The sequence below is a fragment of the Nannospalax galili genome, unplaced genomic scaffold, assembly GCF_000622305.1.
Source record: "Nannospalax galili isolate Female #2095 unplaced genomic scaffold, S.galili_v1.0 scaffold867, whole genome shotgun sequence".
NCBI lineage: Eukaryota > Metazoa > Chordata > Mammalia > Rodentia > Spalacidae > Nannospalax > Nannospalax galili.
Window position 1 is genome coordinate 347,137 of NW_008355797.1, and position 6,780 is coordinate 353,916.

The 6,780-nt window shown below is 44.6% G+C and overlaps 1 pseudogene; it reads left to right on the forward strand.

The window, feature by feature from the left end:
* The first annotated feature begins 5,180 nt into the window (after positions 1–5,180).
* Positions 5,181–6,079, forward strand: LOC103750583 (annotated as a pseudogene).
* The last annotated feature ends 701 nt before the right edge of the window (positions 6,080–6,780 follow it).

Consider the following 6,780-nt stretch of genomic DNA (forward strand, 5'->3'; position numbering starts at 1 on the left):
ATCTGGCTTTAATTATACCTTTTTTCACGTATTCACTTATTTATTTGTTGTTTCTGTGTGTATGTGTCCTAGTTTGTTTCTTCATTGCTGTGACAAAACACTCTGACCACTACCAACTTGGGACAGAAAGAGTTTATCTTACATCTCCTGGGTCACAGTTCATCAGGGAGCCCAAGGTAGGAACTCAGGGCAGGCACCTGGAGGCAGGAGCTGGAGCACAGGCCATGGAGGATCTCTGCTTACTGGCTTGCTCCCCTGGCCCTTGCTCAGCTTGCTCTTATCCAACACAGGCCCACCAGCCCAGGGGTGGCACCACCCACAGTGGGCTGGGCCCTCCCACATCACTCAACAATCAAGAAGATGCCCTTCAGACATGACCACAGGCCAGTCCAATGGAGGCAATTCCCCAATTGAGGCTCCCTCAACCCAGGTGTGTCAAGTTGACACTAAAGCTATCCAGCATAGTGTGTGTTACCACAGTGCTGGTGTGAAGGTCAGAGGACAACTCATAGGAGTAAGTTCTCTCCTTGGATTCTGTGGATTCTGCAGATCAAATTCAGATCATCAGGCTTGGAGGCAAGCGTCTTTCCCCACTGAGCCACCTCACTGGCCCTGCTATTCCTACGTCTTGCCAGGCTTTCCCTATCTCGAATGCACTTAGTTATTGCACACAAGTGAAACACCAGGATACAGTCCCTTGAGAACCAAAGCACAGATACAGCTGCTCCAGTTGGCACCAAGCTACTTCACCTCTCCAAGGAGGCTCTTCCCCAGCCTTCACAAGGGAAGGATGCTATTCTACTCTACAAAAGGCAGTAGTGTCTATAGCAGCACATAAAGAAAAGGAATGTCATTCTTCTGTGAGCACCCTATGGCTGGGGGAGCCAGTGATGTGGAGGCTTCATGGGAGAGAAGCAGGAAGTCCAGAGAGTCATCAGCTGAAAGAATTTAATCCATGGGGTAAACACAGCAGGAGGGAAGTCATTGACTCCAGGTCTGAAGAACAAGTCAGCTTCACCCTGTCTCTGAGTCTGTCTAGAGTTCATCTAGATCAGCATTGCTTTCTGCCTGTTGAGAAACTCAGCTCTGACCCAATCTAAACAGAACAGAAAAGAGCTTGTCATATTTCTTCAACTTCCTATGTCTTTCCATAAAATTCCAGTGGATGAGGCCCATTCTTTACCAGTACACTTCTGGAGGCTAGGAAAGAAACCCTATTCCCTCTACTCTGATACTGTGCCCTGGGCTTCACTTTATTTTCATACTCAAAAACCAATTCTGTAAATGACAATAGTTAGTCCCCTTAAGAACCACCTCTAGGAAACCAGTGCAGGTGTGCAGCCCCCATATACTCTTGGGACCTTGTTCCAACATCTGAATGTATACAGATTTAAATATATTTAGTCTTCATAAGAGCCCCCAAATACCTGAAGACAGCTTTTATATTCTCCAATTAATTGAAAATTTCCATTTTTTCATTTATTCTTCACACATAACAATTCTCAAATGCTAAATCATGATAGCCAACAAACAAATCCTAATTCTGTTTTTTAAGATACAATCCTCCCTAGAGCTGGAGTTCTAGGCAGTCATGAGCTCCAGTCCTCTGCAAGAACAATACATGCTTTTAACCACTGAGCCATCTGTCCAGCCCAAAATCCAAATTGCTTTTACACAAATGACACCATTAGTTCTTACCCTTCTGCTACTTGTTTGACTCTGTTAAATCTTACAAGCAGATATTATATGTCTCTCAATTTTAATCTTTTTTTCATGTTTCAAATTGCAAACTTTCTTGGAATTATAATTCTCTTGCCTGTAATATTGGTTTCCCTTCTTTGTTTCATGTTCTCCGAACTTTATGGAACTGTGCATATTTACTATGTCTATTGAAATCACTGCTGAAGTGGAAGGAGGGTACAAAATCTATAACACCCTCTCCTTTTTCTATGACACTTTACTGAAGTTAATATGCCCTATTCTCTACCTTTCTCCTTATCTATTAAACTACTAATAGTCCCAGTGAAGGACATTATGTAAGATTTTACATTATGATTAACATTATAAGCCTCCTAGAGATCTTTACAACACTTCCAGCTGTTCTATAAAACATATATTTAAGAATTTCATCAGGGCCAGGCATGGTGGCACATACTTGGGAGGCTAAGACAGGAGGATCACAAATCTGAGACTAGCCTGGGATACAAAGTAAGTTTCAGGCAAGCCTAGTCTACATAGCAAGATCATGTCTAAAAAACAGCAACAATTTTAAAAAATTATAATCTTACCAAGTACCAACATCACATTCACTTGTCAGTAAAGGCAATAGTAACTTCATTATCTTAAACATCAGTTCAGAGTCTAGACTTGCGAAGTTTGAGGTCAGTTTTCTTGTTGGTTGGTTTTACCAGTGTTCTCCTTTGTCCCATCTCTGTGCTATATCAAATGTTCTATTTCAGTCATAGTTCAAGTCTCCTCCTGAATCTTTCAGAAGTGACTACTATATAGTAGGCAAAATATATTCAAATACACATGAAAACATTCAACTGCTCCATCTTTTACCACCATGAGATTGAATGTGTGTCTGCATGACGTAAGCCAAAGCCAAAACAGAAAAGTCCAGTGCTGGACGGGAAAGCCATGGGCTGTTGCTGCCATCTGCAAATATGGAACACTATCTTCTTTAACCAAAAATATAGACTCTACATCGTGTCGATTTTTTCATTTCTCCTCTCTCTTTTTCTCTTTCTCACACACCTTTGATTTCCATCTCTATTCTTTTTTAAGATTTTATTTTTACTTATGTGTATGTGTGTGTCTGTGTGTGAACATGTGCAGATTCCCACAGAAGTCAGAGGTATTAGACCCCTCCCCCCAGAGCTGGAGTTACAGGTAGCTGTGAGCTACCAGATATGGGTGCTGGGAACTGAACTTGGTTCTCTGCAAGAACAGTACCTGCTCCTAACCATTGAGCCATCTCTCCAGTCCCTCCATCTCTCTTTTTTTTGTCGTCTTTTTGAGACAGGGTCTCCTTGTAGCCCTGGCTGTCCTGGAACTCACTATGTAGACCAGGCTGGCCTCAAACTCACAAAGATCCACCTGCCTCTGCCTCCCAAGTGCGCGGATTAAAGGCGTGTGCTACCACGCCAGGCCCATCTCTATTATTTTTTTATTTGCCTGCATGTATGTAAGTACACAGTGCCTGCAGAGGCTAGAAAAGGGTGTCAGATCCCCTAGAATTGGAGTTTATGGACTACTGTTAGCTGCCATGTGGGTGCTGGGAACTGAACCTGGGTCCTCTGGAAGAGCAGCTAGTGCTCTTAACCACTAAGCCATCTCTCCAGCCCCCTCCATCTCTATTCTGAAACATAGCTCCATCTCAATATTCTCTCAGGGGAGGGCCCGGAGATTCCTTCTATCCTTTGGTATTTATTTAAATGCCTTTTTCTGAGCCGGAGAGATGGATCAGCAGTTAAGAACACTGGTTGTTCTTGCAGAAGACCCGGATTCGAATCCCGGCACCCACATGGCAGCTAACAACTGTCCGTAACTCCAGTCCCAGGGGATCCAACAGCCTCTTCTGACCTCCTCGGGCATTGCATGACACGGATGTACTTACCTACATGCAGATAATACATGCATACACATAAAATAAAAATAATAAATAAATTTTTTAATGTTAAATGCCTTTTTCTACCAGGCATACAGGATCATGCCTGTAAGCCCAGCATCTGATAGGCTAAAACAGAAGAATCACCATTAAGTTCAGCACCAGCCTGATCTACATGTTGAGTTCCAAGCCAGCCTGGACTACAATGTGATACTCCATCTCAAAAAAACTGTTTTTCTCCAACCCAAGTATTATTTGTCACATACAATAATTTTTCCATGGCAATTTGTTAGCAGAAAGTTATCTTAACTAATTCACTTGTTCATTTGTTTATTCCTCCTATGAATATATATCAAAGTCTTTTGAGTTTGGTGTTAAGAAGTTCTGTAATAACTAAAAGAAGAAAACCTGTCCCACAGTAGAAACGTCTAAAGAACTGAGTTAGGTGAGATAAAGTGAGCATTTGACAAGGATTTGAAGCAGTAGAGTCAAGAAAAATAAATATTCCTCTGTTTCTGACAAGCTACCCAGAGCCTGAACAAAATCTGTAAACAGCTTTACCAACCATCTTCCAAGATGAATGTCTTCCCAGGGGAGCAGGATCTGGACTAATTCTGATCTTCCTATACTGGATCTCCCACACGGCAGGTGATAGAGATCGTGTATCTGGTTTTCCAAATCTGACTTTTCTTTGGGTTTGGCGTGTGTGTGTGTGTGTGTGTGTGTGTGTGTGTGTGTGTGTGTGCACGCGTGCGCATGCACACAGATGTGTGTGGGTGCATGTGCACATGTACATATGTATGTGTGTTATGTATAAGCCAGAGGCACAGGTTAGGGGTCTTCCTTAACCACTCTCTACTTAATTTGAGGGGACAGAGTCTCTCACTGAACCTGGAGCTCATCTATTTGGCTGGACTGGCTGGCCAGCAAACTCCAGGAATCCTTTTGTCTCTGTTTCCCCAGTGCTGGGATTACAGGTGTCCAAGGAAGTGCCTGGCTTTTACGAAGGTATTGAGGCTCAAACAGCACAAGTCCTTTCCTGGCTGAGCTACTGCCCCAGCCTTCCAAGTCTGACTTTCTTAGAAATGGAAAGTAGACCGAGATGAGTCTGCTTCATGGCTGTGTGTAACTTCACAGTAGACCACTTCCCCTGAGGGGCAGAGGCACCACTGTCATCCTGCCCGAAGAGTTCACCACTTGTGGCTCTCCTACTGGTGCTCAGCAAGCATCACCAAGTAATAGTTCCCTATGATGAGAACAGTGCTACCATGTTCTCTCATTTCTGTGTTTCTGTCATTCAAGAACAGGTTTGGGAAAAGCACTCCTATGTGCTGTACAGGAGATTTGGAGTCAAGTAAATGGGTTCAAATCACAGTTCCATCATAGTGACCTTGAATAATTGACTTCAAGTTATTGGGTGTTGGTTTCTCTTAAATAAACAGGAAGCAATTAGGCCTGTCTACAGTATTTGCTATGATGTGTAAACAGTAAGCCAAGCACAGAGTGTGACCCCAATAGAATATTGCTTAACACTGGCTGCCTTCCTCTCTTCCCTTTGGCTCAGATCTCAATGAAGAAGCAATCCAGCAGTGACGGTGAGAACCGGACTACCTGGCTGATCCTACTTGGCTTTGGGGACCTGAAACACCTAGGTTTCCTCCCCTTCACCCTCTTTCTAGCCATCTATCTGGTGACAGTTGGTGGCAATATCATTGTGATGGCTGTGGCCTCCAGTCAGACACTTCACACACCCATGTGCTTCTTCCTCTGCCACTTCTCCCTCCTGGAGACTGGCTATTCATCCAACATCATCTCACTAGTCAGCTGCCTAGTCCAGTTCTATGTGTTTGCCTCACTGGCTGTAGCTGAGTGCCTCCTACTCTCTGCCATGTCCTATGACCATTACTTGGCCATCTGCCATCCCCTTCACTACCCTGTCCTCATGAGTGCCTGGTTTTGTGGCTGCCTGGCCATTGGTGCTTGGCTCAGTGGCTTCTTCTTTTCTGCCTTCGCTCTGGCCCTGGCAGCCCCTCTGTCCCTCTGTCCTGGGAGCAGGGTGATTGACCACTACTTCTGTGACTTTGCTCCAGTTGTAGGGCTGTTCTGTGGGAATGTGTGGGTCATGTGAGGAGCTGGAGTCAGCATCTCAGGCTCCCTTACACTTACCCCCTTCTCGCTAATTGTGACATCCTATGCCTTCATCCTGAGGACTGTGCTGAGAATACCTTCAGGCCTTGGGAGAAAGAAGGCCTTTCCACCTGCTCCACCCACCTCAGTGTGGTTGGAGTGTTTTATGGCACTCTTATTGTGGTCTATGTGGCCGCAACAGACCACATGCCTGTCTTGCTCGGGAAGACCCTCTCTGTCCTATACACTGTGGTCACTCCCATGGTCAACCCCATCATCTACAGTCTCAAGAATCAAGAGATAAAGGGAGCTCTGCACAGGCTCTGGAGACAGCTTCTTTGAGAACACAACCCAATGAGGAGGATGGGACAGCTATTAACTTCTTCCTCGACTTCAGCTCAGCCCCTTCCTCAAAGTCAGATGGAGAAGACCACTGTGGTTAAAAGATATAGACAGTGGGATCCAAAGTGAATGTCTACCAAAACAAGGTAACTTTGATTTTCCATTGTGATTAGATAGGGATTGTTAAGGTTCAGATAGCCCTGCCCCCTCACCAACAGGGTCTCACGGACCTCACAAGCCCCTGAGAAAAGGGAACTGAGCTGATAAGAACCCTGGTCTTTGAAATCAAAGAAGCAGACTTTTCTCCAGAGTTTGGCCAACACAGCAGGCTTCCCCTTTGATCTCTAAAGAAGGCAGGTTTTAACAGTCCCCTCACCCCCCCACCTCCCTACCCCCACCCCAACCCAACTTAAAAAAAATATATCTTCCCACCTTCTTCCCGCCTTCTGCAGGAAGCAGAAGCCTCCGCATTTAAAAGACCCCAGCTCACAACCCTGACCCCGGCTGACATTTTCCCTGCCCGGAAGGGAATCTCCATTCCGATGGAGTTTTATCTGTGTCCTGGTGCTTTCTCCTGATCAACCGGATTCATCCATAGGCTACTTTATCTATCAGGGATCAAAGTGATATGTTTGGTACAGGGCCACTATAGACGTTTCATAAATGTTTGTTTTTAAATGAATTAATATGAAAAAGAATGC